This window comes from Equus asinus, chromosome 13 (genome assembly GCF_041296235.1).
Source record: "Equus asinus isolate D_3611 breed Donkey chromosome 13, EquAss-T2T_v2, whole genome shotgun sequence".
Lineage (NCBI taxonomy): Eukaryota > Metazoa > Chordata > Mammalia > Perissodactyla > Equidae > Equus > Equus asinus.
Genome location: NC_091802.1, coordinates 32,780,271 through 32,797,969, shown reverse-complemented (window position 1 = coordinate 32,797,969; position 17,699 = coordinate 32,780,271).

The window sequence follows — 17,699 nt, the reverse complement described above, 5'->3', positions numbered from 1 at the left end:
TTTAAGTCTCTGTTCTGCCTGTCCTTGATAGAGGAGCTGCACAGCCTGGGGGGGCTCATCGGGGAGCAAATAAAATGGTTTACCCACTAAGAGTGAGTGTTGGTGAAGGACTTCCTTTCTGGGTGGAATAGTAGCTGTAGCTGAGAAGTCACTGCACTGTTTGGAGCCTGAACTTCCCTACCATCAGATATCCAAATTAACTCGACTGTACTTTAATATGGATGAGGAGCAAGAAGCACAATACTTATGTTAAAATATAAATGCTTGTTTGCAAATTTCCCGTTATATTTTTTTCATTCTTTTAACAAACATTTACACGTACCTCCTAAGTCCTTTCTTTGCCAATCACTAGGTGTATAACTAAGACTGGGTTCCTCAGAAAGAAAAGCCTGCATCAGCAGCTTATGTTCCACTCTTTGATTGGGATATGCACTAGTGAACTGGGGAAGCAAGAGCGAGAAGAAAAGGTTTGAAGGGAGGAGAGAGAATGAACATGAGTGGGCATTACTGAGTTGACCAATGATTGTCATCAAGTGCGAGTGATTCCTCTTCTGGCAGGACCATCTTCCCAGCGGAGTGCTCTTAAGAAATCCTGCATCTCAGGACTGGCCTCCTAGACTTTTAACCACCTAGTCCCATCTGCCACTGGTCAAATGATTGCTCCATACATATTAGCCTCCCCACACTTGCGGGTTACATGAATGTGGTGGAAGCAGGTCCCTCTGCATCTCATCATTCAGCAGCAACAAGGGAGCCTCATAGGAGAAAGACAGGTGCCGTCCAGCTTTGCCTGTGTGAAGCTGATCACCTTCAGCAGGAGTCGGATAAAACCTGCACAGAGCTGGTCACTGTGGCTACTCGGTAGCCCGAATAGGAATTCCTCTATTCATCCATCCATTCATATTCCAGACTCTGTTCTCAGCCTGGGGATACAAAGATTAAAAGGCATAGTTCCTGCCCTAAAAGAAATTGCATAATAGTAGGGAAACAAACATGAAAATAACTAATGTTAAAGTGTGTCAAGTACTAAAACGGGAAGTATATATTTAGTACAAATAAAAGAAACCCTTAAGCCTGTCTGCTGGAATCAAGATATTCACTGAGCAAAGATGTAACTGAGGGAGTAAAGATTAACCAGACATACGGGCTAGAGGGAGGACTTCTTTGTATGCTGAGTTTGTGAGATAGATTATGGCATGTGCAGGGCAAATGAGAAGTCAGTGTTGTTGAAGCTTCATACATAATGAGGGGAGGAAAGGAGATTAGACCAGGCAGGTTCACAGAGACCAGATTATCACTAACATTTTATGTCCTATGAAGAATGCAAGATTTATGCTAAAAGTAATAGGGAAATATTTAAAAAATAATTGAGCAGGAGGAGAGTTGATGAAATGTACATGTTAAAAAAATTACTCTTACTGAAATGTGAAGGATAGACTAGAGGGGTTTAAGGAGACCAGAAGAAAGACTAACAAAATTCTTGAGCATCTATTTTCCCTACTTTACGTGATTGTTGAAAGGATTAAATGAGATTGTAGATGTGAATGCCAGAGGAAACTATAAAGCATCAGACAATCTGAATGAGAATGAGGTGGTTATAATGTTGCTTTGTGTGTTTCTGTTGTCCTTTGCCCAAGGAGGGTCTTCCCCCTATACCTGTTGGTCCCCCACCTCCAGAGATTCTGACTCAGCAGGTTGGGATGGGCCATTCACATGCTGAAGAAGCTCCCCAGCTGATTCTGATCAACGCTGATCTACTTCATTGAACATCTCACGTTCTTTACAAAACATTGCAAACACAACTGTTGGGTTTCTCTTCATGGGCTTGAATGATTCAGTCTAGAGATCATCTAGTTCGCAGTTATCTGCTACCTGCTGCAGGACCAGATCCTTGAATCCAGCATGTGTGGTCACCATAAGCCTGGATGCTCTCAGCTCAGGGCTCAACGAGAAATGATGACACAGGTTTCTTTGCATAACATACCCCTTTCCTCTGGGGTCTGGTTAGAGGTATGCTGCCCAAGTTTTTCAGCACTTGCAGTTAAAATCTTCCAGGTCTGCTGAGAGAGAATGCCATTTTCCTCACACCAGATGGATTTTATTCCTGAGAGGCACGTATAATTTTTATTTTCTTCAAAGGCCCAGAGGAATCAAGAAGACTGGCAGGATATAAGCAATTAGCGCTCACGTTTCCACTCAGGTGCATTCCCACACCTGAGAGGAATCACAGGCACGTCGTGCTGGAGCCCCAGATGCAGTTCTACCTGATTCACTTCCCTGGACTGCTTTTGTAATGCACAGGCTACATTTTGATTTTCCAAATGTGTCTGCTTAGTCTCCTGCAGGTTTGGGGCCTAAAAAGAAAGCATCGGTTTTTGAATGGCAACTTGGCAATTCAAACTTAAATAAAGTAAAATGTGGAGATACATGAGCATTTTTTATTTTTTTATTTAAAGGTTCAGAGGAAGAGGTGTTTTGAAATCTATAGGATCTCTATTGATTTCAGCAAAACATGCATAAACAAAACACCAGACGATGCAAATTTCACAAATGTGGGATAACATATAGTGCAGCTTCGTAATAATTTTGACTCCTTTGTTTTCATAAATCTTCATCAAATCATGTAGATCTCTTGGGTAGGTAGAGACGGTGTGGGGCCCTGACCTGAGCAGCAGCTCCATTTCAGAACGACTGCAACTGGAACTTGGTAGAAAAGTATTAGCAGGGTTCAATCTGCAGACAACACAGTATATATATCCAAGGAAACTTCCATGTCTCTGACAATCATGCCCATCTACAAAAGCCACTATTAGCCAAGACTGTATCAAAATTTCTATTAGAATGGTTCTAAAACATGTCTGCCTTTATCTTCCTATTTTTATACACTTTTATAAGAAATCACAATTAAAAGATAAAAACTGCTGCAATAAGAAGTTGAAATAGACGTGTTGTAGTGTAATAGGAAAATACTATCCCTGAAGTTAGACTATATGGTTCGAATCTTGGTTTAAAGAGCCTGGAGGAAAAGATGTGTATGGCTGGGGAAGCTTCACAGGTATGAATTTCAGCCTGCAACCAGGGACACATTAAATGCCATTTTTAAATTTTCCCTACATCAACTTAATTTTGACCTTACCCTGCTCTCTCACTGGGAAGCACTCTCAGACAATTTTGGGGACCCTGAATTACACTGCAGTTCTTAGATCTAGAATTGCAGTTCCAAGAAATGTGTTACTCCGTCAGCTGTCCACACGGGCTTGCCTTGTTCTCAGAAACTGGCCCTGTGTGTATGAGCCATTCAACTCTGGAAGTCTCCTGATCTTTCTGACCCCCTCTTGAGACAAAGCTTTTTTTTTTCACAAAGGTGCTTGATCTCACCCCCTCACCTCTCTCCCTAGGGTAGGGGACTATCCTCAGGTCCTCATGGTTTCACAGACCATTCTCTTCAGCCTATGAAAATCTCCTTCAAAACTGACATGCAAAAAATTGCAAATTTAATTTCTTGGAATTGCTCACATCTTGCTCTTGAATTTCCCTTTCGGTTAGAGAAGAAAAAAATGTTAAATTCACTAACAGTAATTCAGTTTTATCCATTCTATATTTATAGACTAAAATGTTAATTCATTCAAAGTTCACATTTCTTACCTAGGCCATTTTTATTTTCTTGAGGACCTTCCTCTGCACGCTTCTTCTTCTCAAGGTGGTAGTGAGAGGCTGATCTATATATAACCTGGCATTGAATGGGGAGGGGACTCTCTCCCGTGTGCTGTTCTCTGAGTCCTTGCTGGCCTCCTCTGAGATGTTTCACATCCTGCCTGGTCACTGGGCATCTAGAGCTAGTGTCCACTTAGGTGTGGCTGGTCCCATCTGGTCACTTGATCACCAGCTGCTGAAGTCCAGGGCCCCTGACAAAACCTTGGGAGCTGAGCTTCCCAGATGTGGCCCCTCTGTTCTACTTCCAGGCCTCTACCAAACCACCAGTTCTCTGGAAATTTCTACAACCTTTTGAAGACTGGGGCTTCAACACTCTGGCTGCTTTCTTCACACCTTGCTAGAGAATACAGAGCTCTAAAAGGCTGCCTTCAGGTCCACACACCTAGACACCTTCTTAAATCAGAAAGCAGACTACCATAAGGGAAAACATTTCTGGAAGTGTTTTAAAAATATTATCTTTGTTATAATAATATCTGAAAATATCACCCAGCCATATGCTTAATTCATCTCAGCCTCAGCCTCCTCCTCTATAAAAGGAAGGTTTATATACACCTACTCTGAGATCCCTCCCATTTCCAATATCCTCTATTCATAAATTCTATGCCCAAGTAGGACCTAGAAGAAGTCTAACAAATGGATATATCAAGAAAAGGCACATATGGAAAGAGACAACAGGTGGAAATAGTGAAAAGTAATTGGTGTTAGGGACAATGAGAGCTAACAAGGGAGACCTGTAGAAAAGTTGGCAGGGAAGGCATAAGGTGAAATATGGATAGATACTACCTTGAAACCCACGAAGACTAACTGTCAGATCAAGAAGTTTGTTAGGTGGTAGCAAGAGCTCAAACACCAGGCCAGGATTTAGATCATAATGTCAGTCAGTGGCAAATCAGAGAAAAATGGGGCAGGCAAAGGCAGGGTTCCCATCTTACAAAGAATAGAGTAAGTGCCAGGTCACAAAGTCAGGACTTAGGTCCGGTAAACAAGACAGAAGCAAAGCTTTCAGAACTGGGGCACACGATCAGAGCTAGGGTAACAGCAAGAGTAACCAGATTCTGAAGCCAAAAATGTTAAGTTGAAGCTCCTTAAATTCCTCCTGCTTAGGAATTAGTTCAAGAGATTTTGACAGACTGCCGTCAGGAAGCAAGGTCAAGTAACCCAGCTGTGAGGAGAACAAGCTTGCAGAATCAGACTGAATTTGCCATATATTTTAGGCATTCCATTAGTAACTCCAACACAAGAGATTTTTTAAAGACTTGGGGGCTTTTTAAAACTGAGAAACTTTTGTCAAGGTTTCTCTTTATTGTTTTAGATCACAATTATAATCCACTTATGTGTGGAATAAACAGTGTAAATTTTTGTTTTAAAAGAATCTTACATCCTCTTCAATTGAATATTTACTTTATAACCTTTTTAAATTGCAATGTAGCATACATATGGAAAAAAGCACAAATCGTAAACGAAGTATTGCAATGTGAACGCACCAATGTAATCCTTAATCAGGTCAAGACTAGAACATGACTGGCAACCCATAGCTGTCTTCATGAATTATGCTAACCATTTTTTTTTAAAGACTGGCACCTGAGCTAACAACTGTTGCCAATCTTCTCTCTTTTTGTTCTTGCTTTTTCTCCCCAAATCCTCCCAGTACATAGTTGTATATTTTAGTTGTGGGTCCTTCTAGTTGTGGCTTGTGGGATCCCACCTCAATGTGGGATGGGCCTGACGAGCGGTGCCATGTCGGAGCCCAGGATCCAAACCAGTGAAACCCCAGGCCGCCAAAGCGGAGCACGCGAACTTAATCACTCGGCCATGGGGCTGGCCCCTTTCTTAATCATTTTAAATGTAGTTTTGAAAATGTGTTTTAGGAAAGACTTGTTCCCTTTAAGAATCAGACACAAATTTGGAAATGCTTGAAGAATGCAGAAATTAGTGAAGAAACTAATTGAAAGACAATTCTGAATTAATTGTTATACCAAATCCAGGCTTCCAAGGTTAAGAAGCTGAAGGGCAGAGTGGATCGAGGAGGAAGAAAGATAGCCTCCTGAGGAAAATGGGCCATCAAGTCATACTTTCTCTTTCATTTATGATGTTCAAGAAGAGGAGAAATATCGTGTTGTTTGAAAGTAGACTTAGGTTAGTTAGAAACGTATATTGTAAACTTTAGAACAACCACTAAAATTTTTAAGGAAGTATAATTGACGCAGTAACAGAGGAGAGAAAATGAAATCATATAAATTGTTCAACCAAAACCAGAGGAGTCAGGAGTAAAACAAAAACAATAAATGCAATTAATACAAAACAGTTAAAAACACAGTGGACATTAATCCAATTATATCAATAACCTCTTTAAACGTAAGTGGTCTAAACACACCAATTAAAAGACAGAGATTGTCAGACCGAATTTTAAAAAAAGATCAACTATGGTAGTGCCCCCTCATCCTCGGTTTCGCTTTCCACGGCTTCAGTTACCCTCAGCCAACTGTGGTCCAAAAATATTAAGTGGAAAATTCCAGAAATAAACAATTCATAAGTTTTAAGTTGCAGTCTGATCTGAGTAGTGTGATAAAATCTTGCACCATCCTACTGCATCCCACCCAGGATGTGAATCATCGCTTTGTGCAGCATATCCACAGCATATATGCTGCCCACCTATAGTCACTTAGTAGCCTGCTCGGTTATCAGGTTGACTGTCCTAGTATCACAGTGCTGATGTCCAAGTAACACTTATTTTACTAACAATGGCCCCAAAGTGAAAGAGTAGTGATGCTGGCAATTTGGATATGCCAAAGACAAGTCATAAAATGATTCCTTTGAATGAAAAGGTGAAAGTTCTTGTCTAATAAGGAAAGAAAAAAATTGTATCACGAGGTTTCTAAGATCTATGGTAAGAATGAATCTTCTATCTGTGAAATTATGAAGAAGGAAAAAGAAATTCATGCTGGTTTTGCTGCCACACTTCAAACTGCGAAAGTTATGGCCACAGTGCATGATAAGTGCTTAGTTAAGATGGAAAAGGCATTAAATTTGTGGGTGGAAGACGTGAACAGAAAATGTGTTCCGATTGACAGCAATGTGTTGCGCCAGGAAGCACTGAGCCTATATGAAGACTTCAGCGAAGGATTCCTGGAAATGAGTGACAGCAAACCATTTACTGCAAGTAAGGCGTGGTTGCATAGATTCAGGAATAGGTTTGGACTGAAAGAGAGAGAGAGACTACTACATCCACGTAACTTTGATTACAGTATATTGTTATAATTGCTCTGTGTTATTATTAGTTATTATTATCAATTTCATACTGTGCTTAATTTATAAATTAAAGTTTATCATAGGTATGCATGTATAGGACAAAATATATAGGGCTTAGTGCTATCCACAGTTTCAGGCATCCACTGGGGATCTTGGAACATACCCCCACAGATAAGTTGGGAATACATTATATGTTGTCTATAAGAAACCCATTTTAATATAGCGACTCAAGTACGTTAAATGTAAACGGTTGGAGAAAGACATACCATGCAAACACTAATCAAAAGATTGGTGATTTCAGACAAAGCAGACTTTAGAGCCAGGAAAATTATCAGGGATAAAGATGGGCGTTAAATATGATAAAGGGGTCAAATCTCCAAGCAGACATACAATCCTAAACGGGCACCCTCCTAACAATAAAGTGTTAAAATACGAGAGATAAAACTAATAGAACTGAAGGAGAAATAGAAAAATCCACTATTATAGTTGACAACTTCAACACTGTTGTGTCAGTCAGTAATTGATAGATAATCAGGCAGGAAATGAGTGTAGTCTGTAAGACTAAAGAAAAAAGGAAATGTACATAAGCACTGTACCCTAGTTGATAAAGTTGGTTCCCATGGAGGTATAAGTTAGTAATCCTGACGCCATTATACATGTATGCTAGAATTAAACAAGTAAGTGGATGGCAGATGGAGAGAACGAGATTCATCAGTACTGGAGTGGAGGATTACAGATAGGCAAGGGGAAAGTAAAAAATCATTCATATGCTAATGGATCAGAGATTGAGACATCAATATGAACTCATGTTTAGCTTAATATCGATACAGATGGTTCACATAGAGATATTTATGCATATGAGCATGTACACCAGTTAGTATGCACACATATATATTTCCTTTCTCCGTCAGCTGAGAGGACCTAGAAACAATGACACCCTAGTAGCAACAAGTATTTCAGAGGATCTTGATTTCTAACACAATTTTCCAAAAAAAGAAACCAAGACTCTGGAGATGTGGCTGATCCTAAGACTGCGGCAGAAAATATTACAAGATGAGCCTGGAGCATCTTGTAGTGCCAAAAATTAAGAAAGCATTGAACTATATACAAATACACACCACACACACGTGTGTACACACCCACAATGATAAGAATTATGTCAAAGGGACACGAGCAACTGAAAGCGCTCTCCATCAATAAAAGCGGAAGAATTTGAGCAACAAAGTAAATAAGTAAATAAAATAGGATTGGATTCTAACATAGAATATAAAATAACATATATACAGTCCATACTGATGTAAATAAATGATTGAATAAATAAGTAAATGGGAGACAATGGACAAATCTCCCATGCAGAGAAATTCCACATGATGTAGGTACATACTCATTCTTTTAAAAAGATGGAGCATAACTTTGTACTCCTTGAGTGTGGGCTTTGCAGTGACTGTGTTCCTAAGGGTACAGTATAAAAAAGGGCAGGGGGCAGGCGGGGAGAGTAACTTTACAGCGGAGAAACTTGTTAAACACGACCTCAGACAGTTGATCAAGGGTAACCTCCACAGTGATAAGTTGTGCTGACAGTATGTCCACTTGATATTCCGTGATGAGAATGACACTTCAACCTCTGTGATTACTCTCCCCCAAGGCCACAACTCCTGTCTAATCGTGAAAAAAACATCAGACAAGTCCCAAATGAGGGATAGTCTACAGAATGTCTGACCATTTCTTCTCAAAACCCTCAAGTTATCAAAAACAGGGAAATTCTGAGAAAATCTGACAGCCAAGAAGAGCCAGAGGAGACACGACAATTAAATATAATATGGTTTCCTGGATGGGATCCTGAAACAGAAAAAGGAAATTAGGTAAAAACTGGGGAAATCTGAATAAAGTATGGACTCTAGATAAAAATAATGTATCAATATTGGTTCTTTAATGGTAACAAATGTACCATACAAATGTAAAATAATAATAAGGGAACTGGGTGTGGGTTATAGGGGAACTCCCTTCTATCATTACACTTTTTCTGTAACTCTAAAACTACCCTAAAATAAAAAATTTATTTAAATAAATATAAGCCACTTTCTTTAGTGATAAAAAAAACTTCCTCAGACTTTAAAATGATAGTCCCAACTCCTGTCTCTTCTGGCCATCAAAATTTTGGAAAACTTTATCATTTAATCTTAGCCTGGACACTAGGTTAGAGATTCCAATCGACTGTTGGAAAGTCTCTGCAGTAGGCGCTAAGGTGATGAGCAAGGCGACGTAACCTTACATCAACCTGTAGTTTGACGAAACCCGCACGGCTTGTAAACAAAGGGACTACATGGTAATGGGGATCCGGTGCCTAAACCAGTATCTGCAACAGTGTGGGTGCTTAATAAGTCTTAGCCAGGGGAAAACAAATACATTCCTTCACTCCATCATGCCAATAATCCCAGAACAAAATGAAATTAAATTCATTCCTAAGAAGTGGAACAGATTATCCTCTGTCATGAAGCCGGAAATTAATCTTAACATGTAACTCAATGGACTACACATCATAAAGAGAAAAAACATGCGTGTGTGTGTGTTTGTGTTTTTTAAAGAGTAAACCTAGTGGTTGGCCAAAGCTGATTAAATTATTAGATTAGCAGAGGGGGTCACTTAATGAAATCAATCCGTTGCTATACTATTGTCATTAAAATTAATTGACAAGACTTAAAAGGGTGTTCTCAGCATCCTGTTTCGGCAGCCGTCAGCACTGGTTCTACTCCTGGACATGGCTGGAGCCATATTTGCTCTTAACAAATCATGGGTACAAGCAGGAATTTAAAGGTTTCAGACTCCTAGAGTGAAACCTATATTTTTCTGAATGCATTAGGTAGTCAGGGGCAAGGAAGCTGGAGGCCCTAAGACTTTAACAGAAAGAAAGAGTTTAAGGTTTCTATTGAAATGGGATGAGAAAAAGCACATTTTGGATGAAAAATTTCTCCTCTCAATTTCACATTCATTTGGTTTTTACTTCTTTAAATCTTGGTCTACTATTGGTTATAATTAATGATTCATTAATAAAAAGGACTTAAATCACTGTTAATATCTTTTGCTCTTGAAGGTGTTTTAAAAGTCATGGAATATTTTTTAAAATTAAACGTTTTCTTTTCTCCATCAGCTAATAACTGACTTTAATTAACCACAGAACACAATTTACTAACTCATACAAAATTATTATTTTTCTTGGGTCAAAACACTGAGGGGCCGGCCCAGTGGCACAGTGGTTAAGTTCATGCACTCCACTTCGGTGGCCCGGGGGTTTACAGGTTTGGATTCTGGGTGCAGACCTACACATCGCTCATCAAGTCATGTTGTGGTGGCATCCCACATAGAAAATAGAGGAAAATTGCCACATATGTTAGCTCAGGGACAATCTTCCTCACTAAAAAAGTAAAAAATAAAAAATTGAAATAAAAGGATTATGAAATTTGTGAATACAGTGTTACTATCATAGACCATAATATACATTTTAAATGCAATGTCTGACACACATAGGGACATAACAAATATTTATTGAATTGATTTGTGCCATTTGTAGATTGGTCCCTGTCTTATACATAGCCTTTTATCAAATTTTAAAGGTACATAAGACCCTTGTGAATAGCTGCACATTTGCTTCTAACTTTAACAAAGAGGGGTTTTGGTTGTTGTTGTTTTCTTTTCTTTTCATTTCTCTTTTGCTTAGGAAAAGGCACAACTGCATGGGAACTGTGCAATCAATATTCCGTCACTCTCAGTTACCCATCTCTGAGAAGACTAGCTATGTGAACCACCCAAACCAGGTACCACCATTAATTAAAACGGAAGTTATCTTAACTATGAATATGGTGCTGAGACAGAAACAAACCATATGTTTGCTGGTTTTCTCAGTTCAAATATATCAAGTAATGGCAAATATTATACTACATATTCTAGGTACTGTCATTCAATTATACTGCCTAAATAGGAGCCACAAGCAGTTCTCCAGGGGCTGAGCAGGTAACAAATGTGTTAAGAATCTAGGATGCCAGGCAAAGGGACACAGACATACATCCCCACAGGTGTTCTGAGGTGTAGAAGTAAATTAAGCTTTATTAGAGAAAAATTTACGAGTTGAGGACACATGATCATAAGCTCTCATTATTCCGTAAAGAGGAGCGCTTGAGCTGGTAGAGCTGGACCGTATGGACAATGTAAATGCCTCTGGCAGAGGAACTCTGCATCTGTTCCATGAAATATTTAGAAGTACGCTTTTTTCCAAATGTTTAGAGATTTTTCTGTCTTTCTAGTATATATTTCTAGTTTGATTTCATTATCATAAAGTAACATACTTTTTATGATTTCACTTCTTTTAAATCTGTTAAGGCTTTTTTTTATGGTCCAGGACATGGTCTATCTTGGCGGATGTTCCACGTGCTTGAAAGGAGTGTGTGTTCTCAGGTGGTTGGGTGCTATGCACTATCAGTGCTAATTAGATCATGTTGGTGGTGGTGTCGAGTTCTTCCATATCCTTGGTGATCTTCTGTCTACTGGTCCTCCCAGTTATTGACAGAAGGATGTTGAAGTCCCCAACTATAATTGTAGATTTGTCTATCTTTCCTTTGTTCTGTCATTTTGGCTTCACGAATTTTGAAGCTCTGTTGTTTGCTACTCATACATTTAGGATTGTTATAGCCTCTTGTTAAAGTGAACTTTTACCATTATATGATGTCCCTCTTTGTCCCAGTAATTTTCTTTGCCCAGAAATCTACTTTGTATATATCAGTATAGCCATTTCAGCTTTCTTTTTTTTTTTTTTTTTAAAGATTTTATTCTTTCCTTTTTCTCCCCAAAGCCCCCCGGTACATAGTTGTATATTCTTCATTGTGGGTCCTTCTAGTTGTGGCATGTGGCAAGCTGCCTCAGTGTGGTTTGATGAGCAGTGCCATGTCGGCGCCCAGGATTCGAACCAACAAAACACTGGGCCGCCTGCAGAGGAGCGCGCAAACTTAACCACTCGGCCACGGGGCCAGCCCCTCAGCTTTCTTTTTGATTAGTGTTTGCATTGTGAATCTTTTTCCATTCTGTTATGTTCAACCTACTCAAATCATTATATTTGAAGTCAGTTTCTTAAAGATAGCATATAATTGGGGAATGTATTTTTAACCAGTTCTATCAATCTCTGTCCTTTCCTGTAAGCTATTGTGTCCATCCACTGAGTTTTTATTTCATGTAATATATTTTTCAGTTCAAAAATTTCCATCTTAGAACTGAACTCTGCAGCCCCAGCCATGCCTTCAGATGACAGAAGTCCCAGTCAACATCTTGAGTGAAACTTATGAGAGACCATGAGCCATAACCCTTTGTCTAAGGCATTCCTGGATTCCTGACTCAGAATATGTGAGACAATAAACGTTTATTGTTTTAAGCCACTGAGCTATGGTATATCAATAGCTAATAAATACACTCTTTATGCTGTTTATGCTAGATTTTACCAAGACAGATATATGAGGATAGGAAGACATCAAAAATTTATTTCATTGTATCACTTTTATCAAATGGATCAGTCTTCAGGAAGATTATGCCAAATTGTGTAAAACTGATCAATTAACACTAGCCCAAGTTTTTTTGCCCTTTTCTGATGGAGGAAGTCTATAGCCCCAACATACCTGTCAGAGAACATATGCTATGAACTCCAATTCATTTATGCCATGAACTATACCATTAGACCATCTTGGAAATATTCTCATAACGTTAATATATTTCTTTGGCCAGAGTCCCTAGATATCACCTATAACTCAGGAGGTGGGCCCTTGACTGTTTAAGATCTCTAGTTTAAATGACCTATGCCTGCTACGTCTCCTCCCATATTCCAACTACAAAACTGGTATCTAAAGCTCCCTATGGGCAAGCAATACATTTTTATGTAGGAGAAACAAAAAGATATTTTATTAGAGATACTTTTATTTGTTTCAAGTCCCTGTCCACTTGGAAAATTATGAAGCTATTTGAAGAATGAAACAAATCTCAAACAGCCCAAGCTCTTTTCAGATTGAGCTTTTAACCCCAAATCATCAATGGACACCTGAGACTGCAAACGTGAGTATTTATTTGATTGGGCAGTTAAAATAACCAAGCCATATCACAAATAATTACTGTTGCTCTTTCTGACACAGCCCACCTGTCCAGACAGAGAAAATTAATAACAAAATGGTCAAATGTGCAGGCCAACAAAAAACTATTTTGAGCAACCTCTGAGGAACCTGGAAAACAGGATTTCTAGTCTGAAGTATTTGAAAGCACCTGTTCCTAACATATATGATCCAGATGTAAGATGATGTTATAGTTTATCCTGGGACTAAAGAGATAATATCTGATCATTCTATGTCTGTGAAGTCTTAGTTATGCTTCTGTCATTCAAAGTCATACAAAGGAAATATAATTTGTGTGTATCCATGTGCTGCTTAGGCAGATGGACACACAGCAGGTAGGTAAATACTGGCATTCTCTTCCATGAATACCTTCAAAGGAAAGGTCAAAGATAAGAGAGTAGGTACAGTAAATGCAGATTAGGCAGAACATCTGTTTAAATGGGAAAATAGAGGAAATATTCATTGCTTTTTCAAATAGAATTTTCTCCTCCAACTTATCAATGAGCATCTGCTTAATTCTCCATTGCTTGCAGCCTACCACATTAGCTTTCTGATTAAAATTAATAGCTTGATAAAGTACAATTAGCCACAAGGAGTAATTTGCACTTTCTCTCTTTTTTTTTTTTTGTCATTAGAAATTGCTAATCTTGCAGGCATAAGTGAAGTTAATATTGTCTTTAGAGATGGCCTAACTCAGTTAGAGAAGGAAGGCATTTTAAGAAACGTAAATTTTGAAATATCAAGTTATTCTTGCAAATTTTCAACAGCAAATTAGGACGTCTATAGATTGAGTCATGAGTTTTTAATAAACTCTACCTCTGGTTGACAAGAGAGGAGACTATTTTATAAGGAATAAAGAAACCAATATGATTTTACCTTAGTTTATACACTGCTTCTTCTCCTACACAGCGTGTCCTGCTTTTCACTTCTTTCCTTAAATCATTTCATCTCCCCAGCACTCATGACAGAGATCAATCTTGGTTCTTTCACCTCTATTACATTCCTTCTTTGCTGTCACATGCAACTTCCTCTATTTAGGCATTCTCTTCCCACTAGTAGTTCCACAGATTCCAATTTAGGTGATCTAGGTGGGGTTCAGGGCCAGGCTTACTTCTTCACATATCTTGTAGTTTTTTATTGTATTCTGGACATTGTGTATAAAAAGACAGTGGAGACCTAAACACAATATTTTGTTTTATTTTCAGAACATGAAAGTCTTTTCCTATGTCCCAAGGTTAGGGTGGAAGGCTGAGCATTCACATGACACCAAGAGTTGAGATTAGTTTGGGCTGGGCTGCAGTTTTAATTAGTTTGCATTCACCCCATTAGCCCAACCTCCAGCTTCCTGCAACAGTTATCATGGATCAATCCCTTTGAATCTGACAGTATTTGAAACGAGGGTGAGATTGGGCCACAGTATCAGATACTTTTGGTTCATCATTTAATTTAAATCCAGAAGGGTCATAGACATCTAAAAACTCAGAAAACGTGCAACCTCTACAAAAAAATTACCTGGTTTCTATCCCCTCCTCTACACATTCTTGGCAAAATTTTTGGTGGGAAGAGGATGTAGCAAAGGAATATAATGTTCAGACTGAGTCTGATTATGTACAGATTCCAATTTATTCCATCACACTGTCATTTAAAGCTTCAGCTGGTTTCTCCTCATCCCTGCAAAATCTGATGTAACGTCAGATCAATTCCTCCCCTTGGATATACCCAAATCAGGCACTTTCCCTTGGGTATGAATCACTCTGCTCATTTCTAAGGGACTCCTCTCTCTCAGGAATTCACTTCATCAAAGCTTCCTTGTTTACTTCATAGCCTAATAAAAAGCATGATTTTTATATTATCTGTTTTTGTTTCTTGTTACCATGGGAACAAAGCTCTTTTTGTAACTGGAAGCAGAAATCCACTTGTCCCAGAGATGCTCATTCATCAACCCACGGACCTTGCTTTGAGAAATCTACTAGGAAATTGTTCACACCATGGACCACATTTAGAGAAATCTGCGTTAGAGTCATAACTAGATTGTTGTACATTCCCTGTAGCCTGAGGTAGGCACGTAAACCAAGTAACAGTAATGTTCTTATCTCATCAAGATATTGAAACTATCAGCCACTAAGAATCCTTCGTAAAACATCCCTTCTTGGTTTGGATGGACTTTATCTCATTTTACTATTGCTCACTCAGAGCCTAGCCTTCTTCTCTCTGTTTCAAGTGTTGAAATAAGGCTTGTCCTCAAAAAGTGCATACTAACCGTCCTCTATTTTCCAGCTGAGTTAAATGGATATTAAAAAATTAATACATTTATCTCTATTATATTCAACAAGGAATAGGCAATGTCTGCACTGCACTTGGTGGCTACTCAGTAAATGTTTTTAATGAATGAATGGTGCCCTGCTTCCTCCCATTTGTCTTTATTCTCTTTCCTTACCCCCCAATTTCATCTCTCCAAATCCTAGCCAGAATAATCTCCCTATTCATCTGAATTTTCTATTACAAAACCTTTAATAGCTTTTTTCTCTTTTTTTTGCCTACTGAATTAAGTTTTAATTCCTAATTTGACTATTAAGGTTTTCCACAACAGGGCCTCAAGCTATATTTCTAACTGAATTCTTTGGATGTATCTTGTGTTCTAATGAAACTAGAAGAATATTTTCTGGGTTTCCTGAACATATCCTTTGCTTTTCCATCTCTACAAGATTATGTCTGCTCCAGACGGAAATTTTCTTTTTCTCATTGCTCTCTATGCCTATCAAAATCCTAGGCATCCTTCAGTACCCATCTCAAATGCCACTATCACCTTGACATACAGCCTGATCCATGAAGCAGGACATAATCCCTTTCTCCTTATTCTCCCTAAAGTTGTGGCTTGTATCTCTCTAAAAGGTTTGCTTAACTCAATATTATAGTAATGAATTTTTTGTTTGTTTCTGAAACCAGAGTCTGAGATCCTTGAAAGCAGGGGCTGCGCTGACTCATGTCTTTATCCCTCGCCACACATCCCCACCAGCAACAAGCACATTGCGTTATGCCTAGCATATTTTACACAAATGTTATGTTAAAATACGAATATTTTAGATCTGCAAAGGTACTGGTCACCCTGAATTTTCAGGTACCCACCTCACTCATTTCATAGACAAAATATATGAGGCTCCAGAAAGTTTAATGAATTGAACATCATCATATTTAAACGAACCCAAATACGAACTATTAAAGTGATACATACTTAACTGATTCCTTTCTAGATGAGGCTGAGCATGATTTAAGCAAGGGGAAACATGGCCCGCAAATTTTGATTGTTTTCCATGTGATGTTTAGATTCACCAGAGTGGAATGTTCCACTTTAATTTTACTCTGAATTAAATAGTCCTAAAAGAGTCAATCAAGACAAACCTTTATTCATTTTAATGGGTCCTTGGGGTAAAAATGCAAAGTTTATGGAGCATTGAGGCGACTGAGACATTTCAGGACATGCATTGTTACACAATTATGCATCTTGCAGTAATAAGCATTTTACATATTCTCATTCTAGGCCTTTTGAACAGTTTTTAAAACATCAATTCATTAATTAAAATTAATGCCAAATGTTAATTATGAACATATTGCATAATATTTCAGCCTAACAGTGCTTTCTTACAAGCAGTAAGATGGCATTGCTAATACCGTGAAACCTTGCATTTACATACCTTTGTGTCTTTCTTCCAGGAACATCAGTGCTTCTGTGCTAGTCCTCAAGAGAAATCCAATGTGTGAGGAGGACTGGAGGAGTGGTGAGTGGCCAGCTATAAAACAAAAGGGCGTGTAGTTCTCACCTGTGACATGCAATCCACACAGGCTTGCTTCCACAGAAGGAGCCTTATGAGCAAACATATAAGTGATTCACCTTCAACTCTATTTTGTATTCAGTCTCAGCTACTCTAAACCTATTCTCTTATTTTGTAGAGCAGCCTGGAATTCATCAGAGACAACTGAGGCCAGCATTGAAAGAATCAATATTGCCTAGGCACCCGTTCCCTTGTCACCTCCAGCTTCTCCTGTGTGCCACCACACTGCCTTTCTAACAAGCAGAGTAGCATGTGAGCCACGTGTTTACATGTATATCTGAGGGCAGATGTTGCCCAGCGGAATCAGAGGCGTTTGAACTAATGCTATTGCATACGAAGTCGCTATGAATCTATAGCCTCAAATTTATGAGCATCACTCAGATAGAATCACAATGAGCCTCCTGGAGTCTGCATAGAAACTTCTTTCAAACCAGACTCTCAATAAAAGGGAAACTTTGAAATATATACCAATATCTGTATTATTGTTAGCCTGGCAATTACGGATGGGCACACACATAATTCATGTTCAGATGCAATTCTGAGAAAAACAGAAATTATATTTAGTATAAGTAAATAGGCAAATTTCTTCCCCAAATTAAAAAAAAAATCTGTTAATACTGATTTTTCATGTTCAGGGGAATTTTACCTATTCATTGTTTGACTTTCCGAATGTTATTCATATGGTGTAATTAAAAGATCAATAGTTGGGGAATCAGGAGAACTAATCAAAACACACAGCTCTAGGGACACTGCAACACTTAAGGAT